This window comes from Lathyrus oleraceus, chromosome 7, assembly GCF_024323335.1.
Source record: "Lathyrus oleraceus cultivar Zhongwan6 chromosome 7, CAAS_Psat_ZW6_1.0, whole genome shotgun sequence".
Taxonomy (NCBI): Eukaryota; Viridiplantae; Streptophyta; class Magnoliopsida; order Fabales; family Fabaceae; genus Lathyrus; species Lathyrus oleraceus.
Window position 1 is genome coordinate 339,463,886 of NC_066585.1, and position 9,570 is coordinate 339,473,455.

The following is a 9,570-nucleotide window of genomic DNA, read 5'->3' on the forward strand; positions in this document are numbered from 1 at the left end:
TCAGATTGATTGAAATATGAAACATCTTGTCCTTCTGCTCAACGGAGTTCTTGGACATTCTGCTCCTTAATATAATCACATGAGGTGGTTGGTTACTGCTCAACGGAGTCTCAGACTTTCAACACTCGTTGTGATCAATCAAAGATAATTTGGCGCTGCTCAACAAAGTCTTAGGCATTTATCTCTCTGAGTACGACCAAATCAAGGTGACCTTTTTCTGCTCGACGGAGTTCTCATGCGTTCTGTCTTATGATTCAATTAGTTGAAGTAATTTTCCTCTACTTAACCAATTCTTTAGGTATCATTCTCTTATGGGGGTATCAAGTTTTCCAATGCACGTTCATTATGAAGTCTCTTGACATCAAATGCTCACTCATGAGTAACGCATGTTCATTTTTAGAAATGATAATAACAATGTCATGTTTATGCTAGTTTTGAAATCCAAGCATGCTCACTGAAATTATGACATATATGAATGCATCACTGATTGAGAATTTCATATCAATATCAACACAAATTATGAGCAAATTATTGAGGAGTCAGTTTTAACACGATTGTTCTGACCATAGTACGCTTTCGAAATAAACCCTGCTTCAATTAGGTCTTTTGAGGGTTGTAACGTGGCTTGGTTCACGGTTTCAGAAAGAAAGAATTTATGGCTTGAACCTATCCTAACCCTCCCGCTCTTCGTGATGTTCTCCAATTCTACGTTCGGCTAGTTTGACACAAGGGCTCTTCTTCCAAAATGGATTTTGAAGTGATGGTTAATGAACCCACTAGGTTTTTGGTGTGGCAGTCATCCTGCTCTTGTTTGGTTTATAGCCACACGAATTTGTTCTTGCTGAGGATTTTCTTTTGATTCCTCTTATGCAGATTTGTTTTTTTTTTATTTCTCTACTTTTGCTGGATTGGTTCAGAGTTACAATCCACAGGGATGCCCCAATTTTTACCTAAGTCACTCGTTTCAAGTTTTCGACTTAGCGGGCTTTCTTTCCTTTGATTTCTGATTTTTTTTTGTTTTTCCTGTTTCTTATTGTTGAAACAAATCGTGTGGCATCTGGCCATTTGATTGGAATGGGTTGTGATCACCCCGTGCTTCTGTATGCGGGGGACAACCATTTGGAATTTGGTGTTTTTCGACCTCTTATGAGGGATAAGATATGGTTGATCCTTAGATATGACACTCCTCTTTTGAAGTTTGAACGCTTGGTCAAACTGACTGACGACTACCCTACCCCGGTTTAAGATTGGGGGTTTTAATGCATAGTGTCGCAACCTGAAAAATACAGTGTGCGAAAAAACAACCGGCGAAAGAAAATGACAGAAGAGTCGGCACCGTGCGTTATTTATCCCAAAGGAGGTAAAGGAAACGCTCGAAGTAAACCTGAAAAGAGGAAAGGAAAAGACAAGGTCTCGCAACCAAATCTTGGATTCGGGAGTCGGTTATGCGAGGGGAAGGTATTAGCACCCCTACGCATCCGTAGTACTCTACGGGATCCACTTTTGTAGTTCTTGTCTAAAGGGTGTGAGTTTATCTTGTGTTGTTTACTAAAAAAGGGGGTTAAATGAACATGACTCGCGCGGATGTCGCATCCACTGCATACGTATCTCATCTGAATATGAGAATCAGAGTCTTCGTAGCTCGGCTGACCTATGGGTTGGGGGGATGTGTGCTCGCTAAGACATCGCGTCTTATGCCTACGTATCTCATCTGGAATGAGAATCAGAGCAAGCCGTAGTTCGGCTAACTACGGGGTTATGGATTATGTTTTGGGGGCGGACGACGTTATTACACAATCTACCGGATGCTCGACCTTTGGAGACTTACTCACCTGTAGTAGAAGGAGTAAACGTGTGTTTAGGAGAAGAAAAATCAATGAAGGGTTAGGGTTTGGGATGCTCATGCAAAAAGGCAGTCCTTGATGAAGGAACCTGTAAAAAAAAACACACAAAAACATTGCCTCCTATCGAGGTCTTCCAGCTAGGAAAGCAGTAAAATGCGGGAAAAATGTAAAAGTACCACGCGGATAAAGATCCGAAGTAACAGCAATTAGAGGAATGGGAAACCCAGGGATCCTTCCAAGCTAAACACCATCAAAGAAAGTGAGTCAGTACAGGTAATCGGAATGAAACCTCCAGGCGGTATCCCACAAATAAAGTGGAACACCAGGCAAACCATCTCTGCAAGAGTCATATGAGCCCTCACAAAACAAAACTCAACAAACAGGTTAGAGAAACAAAATAGGGTAACCAAGAGTTGCCCCCAAATCAAAATGTAACCACATGAATCATGCCATTAAAATTCACAAAAAGCTCACAAAAAGCAACCAAGGGTAGGAGGCCTAAACCTCTTGTCAAACACATGCATCAAAAGGGTATCAAATTCACCCATAATACCTCATACATTTAGAGCATTCAAATTAAAGGCATAAAGATGATGGATATAGGGCAAACCTGATTGGAGAGATCGGTTGAAATCAAATGGCACGGTTGGATTTGCAAACCAATGTTAGGGTTTGCTTGAGCTGAAAGTGTGTGGGTCAGAATGAACCTTTCAAAGTTGCCTGGAGGTTGCTCTGAACTCTGTTAGCTCTTCTCTCACTATCTTTTTCCCCAGGGTTCTTCTCTCACTATCTTTTTCCCAGACAGGGTAATAGGAATAGAATATCTTTTTGTTTCACTGAAACTCTGAATTTATAACCTGATTTTTGTGGACCTGTGGGCTCAAATGAGAGAGGTCCAAGTCCAAGATTTTTTTTTTTTTTCAAAACACGTGGGCTTCGCCTAGCGAGCATGACAGCTCATGAACAAACCTTTGCTCCTTCAAGATTAACATTTTGACTGACGAATAGACCCCTGTTAGAAGTAACTCAAGTATTTCCCTTGTGTTGACTAATCATCTAAATAGAGCCCACAAAGTGTCTTGGATGATGTTTAAGCTTCTTGGATCCGATTCCGATTGCCATGATAAAATGCAAATGCTAAATGACCTAAAAATGAATGCATGCATGAGGTGTAAAGCGTATGCTTCCAGGAAAAATGAAGGGTAAATTTTGGGGTATTACAGTTGCCCCTATTCAATCAACTGGAGACCTGGAAAGAAGATAGCAGCGGCTTTCGTGCTTTCGAGGTATCAAGGGATTGAATACAATAAAAGCTCGAAAATTTGCACTGAAGTGAAGTGAAGTAACAATGTCTGTCAGAATCGGCAAAGAGGTGGTCTTGAAAGAAGGATCTGTCTGGTACGGTGAGAGTCAGTATGAATGCCGAAAAAGAATGTTAACCTGGATACCAAAATAAATGGTAACACAGAAATAACCATGGCCTGAATGCCGCTCATCAGTCTGAATACCGAAAAAGAATGTTAACCTGGATACCAAAATAAATGGTAACACAAAAATAACCATGGCCTGAATGCCGCTCATCAGTCTGAATATTGGAAATGACTTCAATCTGAACATCGGGAGATATGAGATTATTAATATCGGTCTGAACACCGAGAGGCTGGCCTGAATGCCACAAGTTGCATCGACCTGAATGTCGGAAACTTCTTCGATCTGAACATCGGAAAACTGGCCTAAATGCCACAAGTTGCATCGACCTGAACGTCAGAAACTTCTTCGATCTGAACATCGGAAAACTGGCCTGAACGCCCCAAGTTACATCGACCTGAACGTCGGAAACTTCTTCGATCTGAACATCGGAAAACTGGCCTAAACGCCACAAGTTGCATCGACCTGAACGTCGGAAACTTCTTCGATCTGAACATTGGAAAACTGGCCTGAACGCCACTTCGGTCTGGATATCGGAAAACTGGCCTGAACGCCATAAGTTGCATCGACCTGAACGTCGGAAACTTCTTCGATCTGAACATCGAAAAACTGGTTTGAACGCCACTTCGGTCTGAATACCGGAAACTTCATGCCTGACAGCATCGGCAGAAATAGGGAACGATAATAGAGGCGGCGCATGGGCCAATGACATTTGCTGGGGATAACAAAGGTAAATCATGAACAATCTTCAGTATGAGTACTGGAAATAACTTCTGGCTTATCACTTGGGATACCGAGAATGTTTTATGCTTACATGCGTATGTTTGAATTTTTCAATGGCGTAATGCTCCATGAAAATGGAAATGCTACGCGATTTGGGAGGATGCAATGCAATATGATTCTACATGCAGGGATGCGAAATGCTGGGTAGAATGCCAAGCTGAGGCAAGGGGATCTGCTGGGGAAATGATCCGCCACACGGTGTTCTAGCAATGATGAAATACCGAGATTCTGACTGGGGAGAGAACGGCACTGAAAACCTGCTGTTGGGGAAAGCGGTAGTGGTTCTAGCAACCACAATCTATGATAGATGACTCAGCAGGGGAAGCAAACACCGATACGGTACCGAGGTTCTGCTTCAAGGAAAGAAACCATGGATCTGGCATTGAGATTATCGATTTGGCCTCGAACTTTGAGGAGCAGCCGCTTCTGCTGGGAAGATACAGTCTGGCACTGTCAACTTAGCTATGGGTATATAGTCTGACACTGTCAACTCTACTGGGGAGTGTATAATCTGAAACCACCGCTTGGGGGGAGGTATATTGGTGAGAACCTGTTGGGGATTGAAGAATCCAACGCTCTGATTAGCTCTACAGGGATAAGATACCGAATTCGTCTGTTGGTGGAAAACATTCACGATCATCTGCATGGGATTTTAAGGAAATGCCCGAGGGTACCTGTTCTGAGTAGACGATCCAAAGCACTTAAAATTTACAGCAATTTTAAATGTTTATTAAGCATGTACCTGTAAAGCTCTTATGTGTCATGATGCAATGTTTATCAAAACATTCGGACGTCATTTTTGCAAACAAAACAGAAAAATGAAAATGAAAACAGAGATATACTGAATAACATGATTTTATTGATTGAACGACCTCTGAATAGGCATTTACATCAGGAAGCAATCCCTGGAAAGAGGTAATCGCACAACAGATAAAAACAGACATTAATCTAATGGCAATGTGAAATGGATTTCTATTGGGTTCCAATTCTGCTATGACTTGCTCGTCTTCAACATCCTCCAGATGATCAGCTTTCTGAAAGAGTGAATGGACTGTTTCCTATCCTTCAAAAGTTTCCAGTCATTGACACGAGATGAGATTCAGAACTACTCAGAACGCAGTCATTCGCTTAATCCCTAACTTTTGCCTGGATCGCCCTTTTCGGGTTTTCAATCCACCGGGATACCCATTTTTGCCTAAGTTGCCTTTTCAGGTTTTCAACTTACCGGGTGTACAATCTTTTCACTTTTAATCCCTAATTTTTTCCCGAACCTTTTTCATTTTCTTGGTTCGCCGGGATGCCCATTTTTGCCTGGACTGCTCTTTTTATTGTCCAGCGGGTCTATTTCATGCGAAGTATTTTTTAACTGCGTCTGAGTTCACCGGGGAAGTGAAGTTTTCACCATCCATCGTTGCAAGCATTAAGGCCCCACCATCAAAAACCTTGGTGACAATATACAGTCCATCATAGTTAGGAGTCCACTTACCCCTGTGATCTGTCTGAGGAGGAAGGATCCTTTTCAACACCAAATCTCCGACCTGGAAGCATCGAGGACACACTTTCTGATCAAAGGCTCTCTTCATCCGACTTTGATACAACTGCCCATGACAAATGGCTGCCATTCGCTTCTCTTCGATTAGACTGAACTCATTAAACCTTGTCCGAATCCATTCAGCTTCGTCTAACTTGACATCCAACAGGACTCTTAGAGAAGGAATCTCCACTTCAACAGGTAGGACTGCTTCCATACCATACACAAGGGAGTAAGGGGTTGCCCCGGTCGATGTACATACTGAAGTACGGTACCCATGCAAGGCGAAGGGTAGCATCTCATGCCAATCTCTGCACGTAACGACCATCTTCTGCACAATCTTCTTTATGTTCTTATTTGCCGCTTCAACAACACCGTTCATCTTAGGGCGGTAAGGGGAAGAATTATGATGCTGAATGTTGAAGCTCTGACACAACTCCTTCATCATTTTGTTGTTGAGATTAAAACCATTATCAGTAATGATTCTTTCGGGAATCCCATAGCGACAAATGATTTCTTTCTTGATGAATCGGGCAACCACATGTCTGGTGACCTTTGCAAATGACGCTGCTTCGACCCACTTGGTGAAATAGTCGATGGCAACAAGGATGAAGCGATGCCCATTGGAAGCGGTTGGCTCAATCTTTCCAATCATATCGATGCCCCACATAGCGAAAGGCCATGGCGAAGACATCACATTCAAAGGATTCGGCGGCACATGCACCTTATCAGCATAAATCTGGCATTTATGGCACTTCCGAGCATATTTGAAACAATCAGATTCCATGGTCATCCAGTAATAACCTGCTCTTAACAATTTCTTAGCCATTGCATGTCCGCCGGCATGAGTACCGAAGGAGCCTTCATGAACTTCCTGCATTAACATGTCTGCTTCGTGTCTGTCCACGCATCTGAGCAAAACCATGTCGAAGTTCCTCTTATACAGAACATCGTCTTTGTTCAAGAAGAAACTGCCTGCCAATCTTCTCAAAGTCTTTCTATCATTGTTGGATGCTCCTGCAGGGTACTCTTGATTCTTCAGAAAGCACTTGATGTCGTGATACCAGGGCTTGTCATCAACTACCAGTTCAGCAGCAAACACATACGTGGCCCTATCAAGGCGCATAACATTGATCTTGGGAGCATGGTTCCACCGAATCACGTTGATCATGGAGGATAGAGTGGCAAGAGCATCTGCCATCTGGTTTTCATCACGAGGTATGTGATACATCTTTTGTGAAGAAAGTCAACAGTCTTCTCGTGTAATCTCTGTAGGGGACCAGAGTAGGCTGGAGAGTGTTCCAATCACCATTCACTTGATTGATTACCAGAGCTGAATCTCCGAAGATGTCCAAAGTCTTGATTCTCAAATCAATGGCTTGCTCAATACCCAAGATACAGGCTTCATACTCAGCTTCATTATTGGTGCACTAGAAAGTCAGACGAGCGGTGAAAGGCATGTGGGCACCTTTCGGAGTTATAATGACAGCACCAATTCCACTTCCTCTGGCGTTGGCGGCCCCATCAAACATTAAAGTCCACTTTTCGTCTGGATCAGGTCCCTCTTTAACAACTGGCTCTTCACAATCTTTCATCTTGAGGAACATGATGTCTTCATCTGGAAAATCAAACTTAATCGGCTCATAATCTTCAACCGGCTGTTGAGCAAGATAGTCTGACAGAATACTCCCCTTGATGGCTTTCTGGGAATTATACTGGATGTCATGCTCTATCAGTACCATTTGCCAACGAGCAACTCTTCCGGTGAGAGCTGGCTTCTCAAATATATACTTGACTGGATCCATTTTGGAGATCAGTAAGGTTGTGTGAGATAGCATGTATTGTCTCAATCGCTTAGCAGCCCATGCAAGTGCACAACATGTTTTTTCAAGCATTGAGTATCTCGACTCGCAATCTGTGAATTTCTTACTCATGTAGTAGATGGCATGCTCTTTCCTACCTGTCTCGTCGCGTTGACCAAGAACACAACCCATGGAATTTTCTAGTACTGTCAAATACATAATCAGCGGTCTCCCTGGGACCGGAGGCACAAGGATAGGAGGATTCTGCAAATACTCTTTTATCTTCTCGAACGCCCTTTGACAATCATCATTCCACCTGATAGCCTGATCTTTTCTCACCAATTTGAATATTGGCTCACACGTGGCTGTTAGGTGAGAGATGAACCTTGCAATGTAGTTCAACCTCCCTAAGAAACCACAGACTTGTTTCTCTATTCTTGGCTCAGGCATTTCCTGTATCGCTTTCACTTTGGCCGGATCCACCTCAATCCCTTTTCCGCTAACAACAAAACCCATTAGTTTTCCAGATCTCACCCCAAAAGTACACTTGTTCGGATTAAGCCTCGGCTTGAATTTTCTCAAACGCTTAAACAATTTCTGCAAACTCACCAAATGTTCTTCTTCTGTCTGAGATTTGGCAATCATATCATCAACATAAACCTCGATTTCATGATGAATCATATCATGGAACAGAGTCACCATCGCTCGCTGATATGTTGCTCCGACATTTTTCAGACCAAACGACATCACCTTGTAGCAGAAGGTGCCCCATGGGGTTATGAATGTTGTCTTCTCCATGTCTTCTGGTGCCATCTTAATTTGATTATAGCTAGAAAAGCCATCCATGAAGGAGAATACCGAGAACTAAGCTGTGTTATCTACCAAAATGTCAATGTGAGGTAATGGGAAATCATCTTTAGGACTAGCTCTGTTCAGATCTCGATAGTCAACACACATCCATACCTTTCCATCCTTCTTAGGTACCGGAACGATATTTGCAACCCATGGCGGATAATTTGTGACTGCTAGAAACCCTGCATCCAACTATTTTTGCACTTCTTCCTTTATCTTGATAGCCATCTCTGGTCTTGTTCTTCTGAGCTTCTGCTTGACCGGAGGACAACCTTCTTTGAGCGGCAAGCGATGTACCACGATGTCTGTGTCAAGCCCTGGCATGTCCTGATAAGACCAAGCAAAGATGTCAACATACTCTTGCAGCAATTCAATCAACCCCTTCTTCACATTGTCTTCCAAAGCAGCCCCTATCTTGATTTCTCTCTTGGCGTCCTCGGTGCCGAGATTAATCACTTCAACAGACTCTTGATGCGGTTGAATGACCTTTTCCTCTTGTTTTAATAACCTGGTAAGTTCTTCAGGGAGTTCACAGTCTTCATCACCCTCTTCTTCAGCTTGAAAGATTGGATTTTCAAAGTCGAAGCGAGCCATAGCAGAACCGTTATCAATAGGATACGATGATGTGCATCTGCATGAGTATTGGTATGTGCTTATGAGTGTGAAAAAAAAAGTGGAAACTAAATAAAACATTGCCATTTTTTTTTTGAAAAACTGCAAAAATAGAAAGACAGGGAACGAAATATTTGAATGCAAAAAGATGTCCTTTATTTATGATAAAAAATGCAAGTGTCACATAGATGAGCCCTACAATGAGTCATTACGCCCTGGCGGAACGTAATACTTGGATATGCATGAATAAACAAAGAAAATTACTCCTCCAGACAAGTGGCTTGGACAATCTCCTCAGAAGACCAATTGTTGAGAACTTCACCCGGGATCCTTGGACGCACCCAGTTATCGATGTCGCAATCACTATCCCCATCTTCATTGTTGACCACAAAGACTAATTTGACTTCTCCTTCAACCATGTTAATGTTGGCTCCACCATGATGGGGCATGGGATTGTTGACGACATTAGGAGCTGGTGCAAAGTTAACGGCCTTTGAATCAATGAGGTCCTGAACTACGTGCTTAAAAGCTTTGCAGTTCTCAATATTGTGGCCAGGTGCCCCAGAGTGGAAGCTACACCTAGCGTTGGCGTTATAACCCACCGGAAGCCTACCAACGGGAGGAGCCAGAGTGCGCAACTGCACAAGTTGTAGTTGTTGAAGACTAGAAAGCAACTGAGCGTACGACATTGGAAGAGTGTCGAAACGCCGGTCCATCG